At 39.9% G+C, this 14,269-nt stretch overlaps 1 pseudogene; it reads right to left on the bottom strand.

Annotated features, from left to right (window-relative positions):
• Positions 1–1,031: 1,031 nt before the first annotated feature.
• Positions 1,032–7,034, bottom strand: LOC148790319 (THO complex subunit 5B pseudogene; annotated as a pseudogene).
• Between the last annotated feature and the right edge of the window lie 7,235 nt (positions 7,035–14,269).

Genomic DNA, 14,269 nt, shown 5'->3' with positions numbered 1-14,269 from the left:
TCAGTTAAATCGCAAAAAAGGCCACTACTTTTTGATATAAGCATTACGCACTTCATTTTTTCTAGTGTAAATTCCTTTCTTCTTCAACACTCTTTAAAAATGCATAATCACCCTTATTGGCTGAAACCCACTCCATACCTCTTTCTTTGGTTCTTCCAATCCTTCTCTCATTAATTATGAATCATCTATTACTTTTAAAAAATAAAATCTCAAGCAACCCTTAACACATAGGTGCCATTTGGCAAGTCTTTTTTGAAAGATCTTCTAGAAATTTAACAATCAAAAGACGTAGTGGGTTTTTACATAAAGATCTTGGTAGGCCACATACCATTTGGTTGGAGGCACATCTTTCTATGCATCTTTCCACGTGAAGACAAGACAAAAAGAGGCAAAAAACTCCATATTCAATTCGAACTTCTCGCATCTTTTTTGGGGCACAGTCTTTCGATGGCTAGATTTTTCCCTAACAAAATAGGAAAAGATGAAAATGTGGGCTGCTGGGCTTCTAAACAGCCAACAGCCTGCGTGAAAAGGTGCACCAAACAAGACCATAGCTAACTCAACCACATTCCTCTCAATTGATTGCCTTAAATTTTCATATTTTCTCTAGGATTTCATTCTCAACATAGTGCTTCCCTCAATTAAAGATCTGAATCTCCTCTCTCCATTTGCATTCCACTACCACCACTACAAATGGTTCATCTTAGAATGATAGATGAACCATTGAATATGGAAACTATGTTCATCTCCGGGGTTACTACAGATTTTATTGACTCCAACATACCTTTTCTTAGTTCTCAAAGATTTTAACTACTGGTGCGGTTATTGGGTGAGCTACAGAGGTAGTTTCTAAGTTGCATATCATTTCCATTGATTTACATCAGATCAGTTTTATGAATCTGGATCGAATCCGTTATAACACCTTGACCTATCTTTACTATATATTGATTTGTAACAGTTGTGGATAATATAGAAGCATTTCTCATTCTCTTTTGCGTTGCTGCAAAATTGGTAAATTACAAACTGGCTTTTTAAAAACCAGCTTGTAAGATGGTTCCCCACAATTCCACAACAATTGCAGGGACATCTATTACAGTCTTACCTCTCACATTACATTTTCTGTGCATTTTAGAATAAAAATTAAAGATTACTTGATGTACTTTATTTTAAATTAATGCACTTTACACACCCACTATAGTATGTGTTGGCTCTTTTTCTTGGGTCTTGTCTAGTAAATAAGATTACTTGATGTACTTTATTTGAAGGGGGCATTTTTTTTGGATTGTGAGAGTGGGGAAAGTTGGTCAATGGGACTTTGGTTCCCATTGACCAAGAATTTCATGTTCTTTTTTTAGATTTATGTGGGGACCAAGGAAAGTTTATTTTCCTGGGTATCACTTACCTGGGGGGAAAGTTGCCAACACTTGAATGGGACAAAAATGCCCCTTTTAATAATGAAATTTTATGGATAAAATGTCCATTGCCTTATTTACATGAGAAATAAAAGAACATGGGTAAATGCACTTACCCAAGTAAGTGTTTCCAAGGAAAAACTTACCCAAGTAATTGCATTTACCCGGATAAGTAACTTACTGAAAAGGAATGAGGCCTAAATTAAGTGCATTTATCCATATTCTTTTATTTCCCAGGTAAATAAGACAATGACCATTTTAATCATAAAATGTCATTACTAAAAGGGGCAATTTTGTCCCAACCAAATGTTGGCAACTTTCCCTCATGTGGGAAAGTTACTTATCCACCTAGGGGATGGCTACTACTTACCTTAGGGAAAATAAATTTTCCATGGACCCCACATAAATCTGAAAAATGAACATGGGTTTCTTGGTCAATGGGTTTCTACAAATGGTCCCTTTGTAGAAAGGGATAGAAATACACGTAAAATGCACGAAGAAAATAAAAGACTACAAAGACCTAACAAAGGAATGACCCCATATATCAACCAAATGTATGAGGTCAAAGAAAGGATTGGTGAAGGAGGTCTCATAGAAACTAATGGTATCCGAGGTTTGCCAACCAATTTGCTGCAGAATTAGCTTCTCTAAACATGTGGTTGAAGGAGACGGTTAGCTTGTTCAATCTACAAACTTCATAGCATTCCTTAAGTAACGGAGACACATTCCAAGGTGGAACTTCGGGCCCTTTTAGCCCATTGATAATGATTTTCGAGTCCCCTTCAATTATGATTTTACTCCTCACAAATCTTATTGCTACATAAACCGCTTCCAAAGCTGCCCACCCCTCCGCCATGTTGATCAAACATCTACCAAACTCCTCGCTAACAACGTAATGGACTTCCCCGACACTTACTCTAGCAACTATACCGATCGCACTAGCACTATTTTATTTTCAAGAAGCATCAAAGTTTATTTTAACTTTATTTAGTGTTTGAGGGATCCACTTGACTTGGACAGCCACACATCGGGGTCTAAAGCCTAGTAAAGCATGGTTGGTGTTTGGGTTATGGTTGAGCTGGCCCCGAGTGCCACGTGGCAGCCTTCGTGGCCGTCTCATCTCTTCAGCCACGTTGGCATCATGCAGGATGGATAAGCACAACCAAGGGACCTTGTATGGATAAGGAAGACAACCCCGCCAGGGAAGAGGACTTATCTTGAAGACCTCGACGGGTAACCTCATCCCAACAACCCTGGAAGCCTCATCCAAATAGAACACAAATCTTTGGCTATAAATAGGTAACCTCCACTCAAGGTTAGAGACTTTTGACTCTCCAAACTTTCATACTGCTTCTTCGGCTTGAACCAGCATTATTCTCATATGCTCGGCCTGACCATCTTCCCTACCGTTCAACTTACTTGAGCGTCGGAGTGCCTACCCGAGGAACAACTCCTCGGGCCTTTGACCTTTTCATGGTTTTAGATCTTATTATGCGGCTTTGTCCTTCCACCTCGACTTCGCCAGTTGGTAGGATTATCTGACTGCGACCTCGGGTCGGGACACCTCGGATCGGACAGCATCAGTTAGTGAACTCTAGGTACTCAGAACAATAGGAGTGTGTGGTTTCAATGAATACAATGAAGGGATTGTTTATTGTTGAAGATTTTTGCATTTCTATTTTTCCATATTAACCAAAGGGTGCAGCTAAAATGTTCAATTACATTTTCTTACCCCACTTCTTCTTTAGATTTCATGATCTTGCTCCACCAGTCATATGTTTCTTCATTTACATCTAGGTTAAGGATTGCTTCAAAACTCACTCATGTTTGTATGGCCACCAGGCATGTCATGAAGATGTGCTTAGTCGTTTTTCCTTCACCACAAAATGAATAAGTCTAATGCAATTTGCATTCCATTTCTTGCAAGGTTGGACTTACTGAAAAGGTTATCTTCTAGCACTAAGAAAATGAAGTATTTTATCTTTAGAAGAAATTTACAACATAATTCTTGTTTTACAAGTAATTAATATTAAGATGTTAGATAATTAGAGTAAATGTTTTTTTATGAATATCAGCATCACAATGGTGACTTTGTTGCTAGATATATTACAAGTGCATCTCCATGGTTAGTGCTTTGGCCAATAGTTATTTTTGTGTTAAGTCCTCAATAGACTTGTTCATGGGCCAGGTAGCCCGACAGGCCGGTCTAGCCCAACCCCTTTTTTGTTAGGCTTGGACATTATCTCAGGCCCATAGGCTCAGGCTTGGGACCAAAACACTAGGCCCAACTTTTTTCAGGTTGAACTTGGGCTTTCTAAAAAACGCCTGGCCCAAGCCTGAGTCCAAGCCTAATAATATTTTATATAATAAAAAACATATTTTATATAATAAAAAATATAATCTTTGTTCCTCTTCTCCTTTCTAAAGCCATAGTGAGATCTTTCAACATTTTTGGGTTATAAGGTCATTTAATATAAATAAATCAATTTTTTATTGAGTAAAAAAACAAAAAGCAACTTGATTCCCAAGTTTATATCTCTACTGATTTTGTGGTCAATGTTGTAACTTGAGGCTAATTGAAGTTTTTTTATTCTATTTTTTAAAATATAAGCATTATATTTAAGATTATTCTAATTAGCTTACCCGTATATGTTAGACAATAAGGCTGCATTTGGAAACGATGCAAATGGAGTGTAAATCCCGGTTCAGGGTAAATTTGCACTCTGCTTCACTTTTGCCTGTGTTGTGTTTGGCAATATTACATTTATGCATTGACAAATGACAGACCAATGCATATTTACATTGATAATAATATGTAAAAGTGCATCAATAAAAAAGAAGTAAATTTACATTCAAGTGGGCTTTTGATTAAAAAAAAAGCATGTACTTTATTGGAATTCATGTTTGCATCCATTACATCTAAAAGTTTGTTTGGTAAGAAGGTAAATTTGTCAATGCAAAACTAACCCAACCTTGCAATTTATATGAACCGTTTTACACTCTACAAATTTGCATTCACACTTATTTGCATCGTTTCTAAACGCAGCCTAAGAAAAGAAATAAGAAAAATTGCTTTTCATCACCTTTACATATACACGGAAAATACTCAAGTTAATATTTTAAATCAACTCTTAGCACTGCCATTTCTTTTACATTAAGTGCTCATTTGGGAGGGCTAAATGAAGTGGTTTATGGTTTTTTGATGTGGGTCCTACATTGACATTTTTAAACTATATATGTTTGGTGAAAAGAAGAGCCCAAATCAACTATCAGTTAGTCATTTTTTGGGCTGCCCACTTCATCTTCTTTAGGTAGCTTATCCAAAACACTTCAAAGCAGTTGAACCAGCTTAGCTGAATGTTCAACTCAACTTTCCCAAACAGGGCCTGAGTGTAGACATATGCCATGTCTTCGGTCTTCCTTGTCCTTGAGCTGACAGGATTGTTATGTTTAGCTTGCCCAAACTATTATTTATGTACCATATGATTGTATTTAGAATGTGTAAAAAAAAATTGGGCTTCTATGATGTGGGAAAGATATGGTACCGAAAGAGTTTTGACCAATTAAAACCTGATGTGGCGTAATCCGGCTGCTTCCTGTTGGATGTGATATGGCTGCCAGCAACGATGAGAACTGGGTTTCCTGAAAGAAATGAATCAGAGATCCCGGGGTGGTTCACCCGGCGAGGATACTCTGATGGCTAAGTTAGAGCACAGTAGTGGTGGAGAGAGCTTGATGATGATAATAGTGAGAGAGTGTTATGGGCCCGGGAATAGGATCGCATCACGGGTCGGTCCACGGGGAAAAGCTCTTGTTTTCCCTTGTTCCTCCCCTTCCTAGTTGAACCTATCTTGGTGTCCTAGAGGGTATTTGTCCAAGAGATCACCGAACTCTCCTTTTACTCTCTTTCTTGACTGGAAATTTGATATCCTCATTCAATAATGGGGTCTCCTTAAATAGGAGATTACAAGAGTCCAATCAAAGGGAGTCTCCTTGCTGAATAAGGAGACTTCCAGTTCTATCTTGCTAAGGATAAGATAAGCTAATCCTAATCTGATAAGCTACTAACAAGATAAGATAAGAGCAATAGAATAAGATAAGAACAAGCAAGATGATCTAATCTAATCTAGGTAAGGTTGTTGTTGCCGAACTGGGTAGGATGAGAATCATTGAATCACTGCTGCTGCTGGCGATGGGTCAGGTGCCTGTTGCTGCCGGTGGCGACGGTACGTCTTCTCGAGGAATGCGTCCATAACATTACTCCCCTCCTGGACTATGAGCTTGTCCTCAAGCTTGAACTTTGGATATATGGCGTGGAATTCTGCCAATGGGAGCCATGTGGCTTCGGCCGATGGTAAATTACACCATTCTACCAAGACTTCAATAGCAACACCAACAAAGAGCTTAGCTGACTGATGGGGAAGCTCAGTACCAGTATCATCAGGAAACAAGTTGCATAAGATGTTGTTCTGAGGTCCTTCTTGAGAGCCATCAATCCCAACACATACAACATTCAACTTCAATAAGTATTCAAACCTCAGAGTAACCAGTTTTGCAGGCTTGGGATTTGAAACCTCATCATCATGTATATGAAGGATGATTTTAAGAGGATGAGATCGATAGATTCCTGATTGGTCAAGGTTCTCTTTTCCAGTAACCTTCTTTGGCTGCTTTCTCCTTCTTTGGCCCTCCTCTTCCTCATCAGGTGCATCATCCTCCAACTTATTCATTTCTGTATTTGTAGAAACACCATTGTCCTTAATTGCTTGCTGGTGGGCAAAGGCTTGAGCATCCTTCAATGCTTCCTATAATTTCCAATTCATTACTCTCCCCAAATGCCTCCTTCTGAGCCAGTAATTGTGAATAAATCACATAGAGTGGAGGTGGCAGTAATTCTGCTAAACTATGCTGCTTTAATTTCTTTGTATGCAGAACCCCTAGTTGGTGTTGGACAGGCAAGGATGCTTTCTTCAGAGATTTCGGGAGACTTGAAAGGAACTTCTTTCAGTGTGCAATGGTCTCCATAAGGCTTTTCTTGTGTTGCTCCAGTTTCTCATGAAGTTTGCAGAGTTCTTTTCGCCGGAAAAGCTCAAAATTAAGTTGCCTTAGCATCAGGTCATGTGCACTGTCTTTTGATGGTACAGATCCTTTAATATCTTGAGGGGCTGAACTGAAAAACTCTTCCTCAGGCACAAGTTCAATATCCGGATACTTTGACTTGAAATCTTTGCGCACCTTTATGGCTTTCACAAATTGAATTTTCTCATACATCAAATTGTGGAGCTGCAATGTAGTGAAATCTACTGGTGCCTTAGCACGTTCTGTTTTTGCTTTAACACGATCCTCTTCTAGCAATATAGAACGATTTACCTTATCCCGGTCATCTGTCCATTGATTCTGAAAAAATTGCTCGCAGCGATACAGCCAGCCTAAGGGGTCTCCGTTGCCGTTGTACGACGGGGATTCCGGCCTGCTGTACTTGGGGATGACTGCGGCTACCGGGACGATGACCTGTTGTTCGCCGGACGACTCCGTCAAGTCTGGTCGGCGGCTGTTTGTGGTTACAGCCCCTTCTGGATTCCTCTCCTTGTTAGAGAAATACGATTCCAGCAAGTGTCGCATCTCCCGGACATCGTCTTTGACCTCACGAACCTCCACGCTGGTTTCCACGAGCCAATGCTCCAGTTCGTGGACCCTGGATGATAGCTGCTCCAGATCTCCCATGACGGTTGGCTCTGATACCAAGTTGTTATGGGCCCGGGAATAGGATCGCATCACGGGACGGTCCACGGGGAAAAGCTCCTATTTTCCCTTGTTCCTCCCCTTCCCAACTAAATCTATCTTGGCGTTCTAGATGGTGATTTGTCCAAAAGATCACCGAACTCTCCTTTTACTCTCTTTCTTGACTGGAAATTTGATATCCTCATTCAATAATGGTGTATCCTTAAATAGGAGATTACAAGAGTCCTAATCAAAGGGAGTCTCCTTGCTGAATAGGGAGACTTCCAGTTCTATCTTGCTAAGGATAAGATAAGCTAATCCTAATCTGATAAGCTACTAACAAGATAAGATAAGAGCAATAGAATAAGATAAGAACAAGCAAGATGATCTAATCTAATCTAGATAAGGTTGTTGTTGCCGAACTGGGTAGGATGAGAATCATTGAATCACTGTTGCTGCTGGCGGTGGGTCAGGTGCCTGTTGCTGCCGGTGGCGACGGTACGTCTTCCCGAGGAATGCGTCCATAACAGAGAGCTAGAGAGATTATACACACAACAATAAGAATAGAACGTACCTCACCCCCCGGGGAGTGGTGTCTTTATATACTGGGGTCCATGCGGGTTGGCAGAACAGTTACTAGATCCCAGCTGTGGCGGAACTTGCTTGCGTGTTAGGTGGGTGAAAACGCCGTCCAACGGTAATATTGTCATATGCTGTCATATGGTAATATTGTCATACGCCGTCAAACGGTAATATTGTCCCTTCCTGTCAGAACCGGGGTGTTGGTGAACTAATGTGACCATTATGAGGTACGGTCCTGTAGGATACAGAGTACTACAGTGTACTCCTCGAGGTTGCCATTCAGAGGTCTGAACGGTAAGCGAGCCAGCTGTAGGATATCGAGTTGTTCGATGGCGAGCTAACTGGTAGTGAGCTCCTCGAGCTCGTGCTCAGGTCCGCCCCGATACGTATGCGAAAGTCCCCCATGGACCAGGGTGATCCATCGGTCCTAGTACGGTTTGTAATGAACTTGGTCTTGTGTCGCGATCTGGTGTCGAGACGATCTTAGCTCAAAGTGACTTTAGTTCGGGGTACCTGCCTACCCGAGCTCACTTTATAGCGAGCTGATTCATGCTGAGCTGTCACTCACGTTGAGTCATGTCCACGTGCCGATCTGATCACGTCGAGTTGTCACTTACGCCGAGTCACGTCCACATGTTTCCCTGTCACGAGGTCGGGCCAAATTCTCATTCATCAAAACCCACCCATGAATTATGATTCCAATTGATTGGTCAAAAATATTTCAGATATCATATCTTTTCCATATCATAGTCGAACCCGTTGTGTTTTTATTTTATTATACAAATTTTAGATTTGATTGGCTATTTATAATTAGATACTCATGCTCATAACCACTTTTGGAAAAGTATTTTTATCTCATTTATTTCTTTTTCTATCTCGTCTTTTCTCTCTTTCTGTGCATCACACGGGTTTGTTGCTAGCTAGTTTATATACAACAGTATATCAATGCTGAAAGCATGTAGCACAGGCTATTGAACATGAATAGACTAAATGAACTTGGTTGTAAATGGATCATATCAAATTAGATATACCTAGATACAAACTTGATTTTGCTAATGTTTGAATTTGAATCCAATCTTATCATTGGGTTTAAATTGAATTTAGATTCAATATAGATATTTATCGTCACTTGAATCTTATTGCAACTATATGGGATCAACTACATGAATTCTACTTCACCATTCTATTCTATTTAATGCCATATCCATTATTAAATCAAAGGTTTATTATTTCAACCCATATCCTTTTTAGTTTGTTTATCCCTAAAATTAGTTTAAAAGAACTTTCGTCTTACATGAATTGAAAGTAACTTGTATGAAAGTTAAACTTATGTTTATTTAATAGAAATTCAGCTTTATTAATAAGAACATATATTTAAATCGGATTAAATTGAACCACTGGTCTGAGAGGGGGGACCATATTTGATCTAAGGGTGCAATTCTGGTGGGTTGTGTTGGATTTAGGCTTAACCTAGGCCCAACCCAAAGATTGAGGAACCTAGCCTGAGGTCAAGTGCCAGCCTAGGCCGCTAGGCCCAGTTCAAAGTAAAACTTAACATAGTCATGCCAAGCCTCAATATCCAACTGCCTGGTGGCTTGGTTGGTAAATAAATTGGGTAGTCCCAAAAGAGATGTGGTTTCGAGCTCCGCTATTGGCTCCCACCACACCTTTGAGAAGAGTTGTTAGATTATTGTTGAAAAGGGGTTGTACTATGCCAAGGAAAAAAAAATGAAATATGACTCCTATGGGGGCACAAGGTGATAATTCAATACCAAAAAAAAAAGATAAGCCTCAAATTGGGTTGGATTGTCTTCTTATTTTTCATTAGTATGGCTCTATCAGACTACGCTCTGTTTAGGGAGTTCAGCTTCGGTCAAGGCAAAGCCTGTTCGGGTAGTCTTTACAGCCTTACATTAAGAATATTTCCGTACTTTATGTGCTTTATTTTTGATGTAGCGCTTTCTGACTATTCCCTATTGGAGGATGATCTGGCTTCCAATCGAGCAATGAGCTAGGTGAATCTGCAAGACAGTGGATCAGAGAACCCGGGGTGGCTAACCCGGTGAAGTCACTCCGATGCTTAAGTTAGTGTATTGTAGTGCAAGCTGAATGCTTTGAGAATTCGAGAGTTGGAGAGCTAGAGAGTAGAGAAATCATGCGTACCTGGGCCCCAGAGGGGTTATTGCTCTTATATAGTTGAGCTCTCGCGGGTTTCGCGGATCGGTTCTTGGATCTTCGTCCTGAGGGGATTCGTTTCCGCTTTAATTGGGGAGTAGTGTATCAATTAATAAAGTTTATCAATTCCTCCTGATCCGGACGGGGAGAAGATTAGGCTTGCCGTTATGCGGCGTGATCCAGTGAGGTTCGGAGTCTACTGGAGAAACTTTCGGAGTCGTTACGTGGAGGTTCGGGTCAGTAACCCCGAGCTGATACTTTGATTTTTTAGTTCTGAACTGGATTGAATGCTGAGGTGCTCCGACGCCGAGGTGATTTTGTGTCGAGGCAACCGAACACCTGAGCTCAAACATTGCGAATTAGGCTTGCTAGGCTGAACTGTCACCCCTTAGTAAGGTCATGTCCACGTGTCCCCTTCTTGCTAGGTCGCGCCAAATCACCTTCATCAATTTTATAAGAAGATATTCTCAATGCAAAGTTGCAAAAGGCAGTTGAAACTGTGTGGGCACAGGATTTCCCTGATGGAAGCCAATCTCCTGCTGAGGTTACCTAAACCCAGCCTAAGAAATAAAAATGCCCAACCTTCCAAGCCCAGGCCTAGGCCAACCTAAGGCACAAAAAGCCCAACCCAATCCGTGCAAAAGCTTAGTTTGGATTAGTACAGTTTTGGGTTGATCTGCCCCAAATTGCATCCCTAATTTAACCCACCACAAATGGATTAAATTTGGATCTCTTTCAATCAGATCGTTCAACTGAAAGCATAAGAGGGCTTCGAATCAGCTAATGAACCACTTAGTATTAAGATCATCCATGCTTACCACAAAAATAAATAAATGACTAGGGGTAAATTATTTCTCCAAGCATAGAGGTGTAAAGTGGGCCATGTCGTTGGCCCGTGGGCAGCCTGCTCAAAAGGTGGGCCGTCACAGGCCGTGCCACCCTCTCCGGTGGAAATTTCAGGGGTCGGCCCGACACGGCCCACGGGCCAGACCCAGGCGGGCTCGTGCCATGCTACGGGCCTGGGCCGGGGCTGTGGGCTTGGGCCGGGCCAGGCCAGGCCAGGCCACAAGGCAGGCCTTGGGCCTGGGCTGAACCGGGCTGCACTGTTTTTTTTTTTTAATTTTGATTTCTTTTCTAAGTAAAATTGTAAAACTAAAATATTTAACTTTCCTTTGAACTTTGGGAATTGAGAACTATTTAAAAAATTAAGAAATGAGAAATCTAAGTTATCTAACACATAAATGAAAAAAAAAAGTGCTTAACCAAATTGAAATAAGAATGATGGAATAACAAATTGGAAGAAAAATAGGAATTTTATTTCATTTAAATTTGAACAGTACAAATTACAAATACAATGATTGGATAATTGGATACTTGGATGAATGAATTATGAAAATAAAATAAATTAATAAAATATAAAAAATATAATATGGTTACAAATTGAAAATACAAAATTACATTGTTAAAAAATAAAAAATATACAATAATTTGAAAAAATAAAAAATTCTATACAAGTAGTCAAATTCATGAATCATCATTTATGACTTTCACCATCTGCTTCGGGTGAAATATCTAGTGTAGTATCATGCCCTCCTTTGTCTTGTAATCTATCTTCTGTATCTACACAATCCTTGAAGCAGATGCACATCTCTATGCTTTCATCGTTCATGTAGCTTCTTTTGTCATCGAGCACCCTGGTACCTGCACTAAAACAAGACTCTGATGAAACTGTAGACACAATAGGGGTTAGTAGATCACGTGCCATGGTGGCGAGAACGGGATAATTTTTCGAATGTTCACTCCACTGGAGGTGTTAAGAATTCATATAGATAACATTATCATGGTAGCTCAGTTGATATATTGGTTGATTTGTCCCCGTGAAGAGTCCCGCTACTATTGTTCTAGACAATGTTTTTGAACCGCTGTTGACCCGAACGGTTAGACCATTCGGCTTGGGAATCGTGTAGGCAATATGTTCCATTTTATCTCAAACCCGGTTTTGGCCAAAAACCGTTAAAAAAGTCAACAGCCCATTGACTAGGGCGATCGAAACATTGACCTGTTCAATGGTTTTTTGACGTTTTTATTTTTAATTATTTTTTTATTTTTTTTAATTTTTTGTCAAAACAAGCCATCCATTCGAACCGGACGATTGGACCATCAACTCGAAAACCGGTGGCTAAAATGATTCCTTTTCCGGGTCGTTTTTTAAAACGTTGGTTCTAGAAAAAAAAAAAAGAGTTATGTGAAAACACCAAAATGGTTAATGATGTGATATTGTATTGTTAATAAGAAAGTAATGGCTAGAAAAAGGTGTAGAAATATTGTTGAAATATGACATCAATACAGCCTAAAATAATTTATGTCCATTTTATGAGTCCAGTCAAGTTTTATTTCAAATATTTGATGCATTTAAATCAAAATTTCAACCAATTAAAGATATTATATGGTCTAATTACTTTTCATTTGATTCATATTTCATAAGATGTGAAGACTTTAACAAAGTAAAAGATTCAACTTGGACACACTGTTTTACCACTAGTTACAAGTTTTTTGTTTCAGGTTGCAATCATATATTTTGACCCATTTTATAAAACCCAAACCCAAAGAGAAGTTATATAGATAATATCCTGATTGGATGGATAAAGATCATCTTATTGTGCGTAGTCATTATTTTAAGCGAGATAACTCCGTTAATGTGAGAACTTGTCTTACACTGTCAGTCCCAAGTTTGGATATGCATAAGGAGAATTGTGCCAAACTTTCATGGTCATGGATCCTGATTTTGATTGATATAACGCTATTAACCCATAGAATATCATTTTCTAAAGAAATTATTTATTTTCCTTTATTGCATATGCAACCAAAAACAGTCTATATCTCATGTAGAAGTTGAACATATTTGGTTTTGAAAATACAAAAATAGGAATGATTTTACGAGACCAATCAGCCCCTCACAAGATTGTTCCTAAAACGTCCCACAGCACATCCCCGCTGTGTATTGGGAACATCTCCCAATGACAATCCCAAAAATAATGATGTCAACATTGGGAGATGTTTCTAATACACCGCGGAGATATGCTGTGGGACGTTGTGGGAGGTAATCTTGTGGGGGGCTGATTTGAACTCTGATTCTACCATTTGAGTGGTTCAGAGAAAAAGGTCTAAAATCCAAATAACCACAACTATTTCATGGGGTCCCCTCTCCACCATTGGTTAAGCAAGCTTTAGCTTGAAAACCCTTATATCTAAATTCAGCCCTCCATTTTGGGCACTTTCAGATTAAAAGAAAGAATGTAGAATTTGGCTGCAATTGTCACTTGGGCAAGAAAGGTGAGGTCCATTGCTTACATTGATCAGGGAAGTGAGGTCATGGGCAACAAAAAGCATGTGAGATGTACGTGGAAAAGCAGAAACAGAGCTTAATATCAGGAGGTCAGTGAGGCCCACATTTTATTTATTTATGGTAGGCATTGAAGGGCTTAATACTAAAGGCTTGTTTGGGATGGCTGAGCTACAGCCAATTTGGGTTCTCACAGTTTTTACCAAATGTAGCTTATGCTGTCCGTGTAGGAATCACCTCAGAAAGCCAGAAATTCCGCTTCGGTCCTTCCAAACGGGCACTAAGAGTTCCATGTGCTGAGATAAGCCCTCCTGTGCCTTTAGTTGATAACAAATGGGCTTTATTTGGCCCATTGGGCCTAACAAGCTAGCCTTAACTCTTAAGCCCGTCCCCTTAATTAATAGGTTAAGAGGGCCGGCCAAGAGTAGTTCACAGGCCGAAAGATTTAACCCATGCATATATATGCACCCTTGCACAATTAGATGGCTAACCTTGTGGGCCCATGCCAGTATATAGCCTTCAATCAAAATGTATTACCCATTTTTAGGGCTGTAAATGGATCGGATCCAATTTGGATATAGGTAGATCTAAATTTGATTTATTTATATTTGGATTTTATCATCATCATCTAAAGCCTTGTCGTAAGTATATGGAATTGGCTACATGAGTCCTATTTCATCATTCCATTCTATTCAGTTCTGCTCTAACATACCCTTGTCCACCAGAGTACAGTACACCAAGATTCAAAGTATCGATACGTATCAGCCCATATCGGCTGATACGTATCGTGCCGGTGGCTTCCCGATACGCCCCTACATGGGGTGTATCGGGATTCTGGCCGGTTCAGGGGGTGGAGGAGCCTTAAACCCCCCCCCCCCAACCAGTACTATCGATATTGCCCGATACGCCCATACCAACATATCGGGCAATATCGATATTTTGAACCTTGCACTACACTACACTCGGATTAAGGTGTAGACGTGTGGTGCATCATTTATAACCATAATAGTTTTGTCATGCTCATTAAGGTATGAGC

Source organism: Nelumbo nucifera, chromosome 7, assembly GCF_055504915.1.
Source record: "Nelumbo nucifera cultivar China Antique chromosome 7, China Antique-T2T, whole genome shotgun sequence".
Classification (NCBI taxonomy): domain Eukaryota; kingdom Viridiplantae; phylum Streptophyta; class Magnoliopsida; order Proteales; family Nelumbonaceae; genus Nelumbo; species Nelumbo nucifera.
The sequence above is the reverse complement of the archived record's forward strand: the minus strand, read 5'-3'. Positions and strand labels throughout refer to the sequence as shown.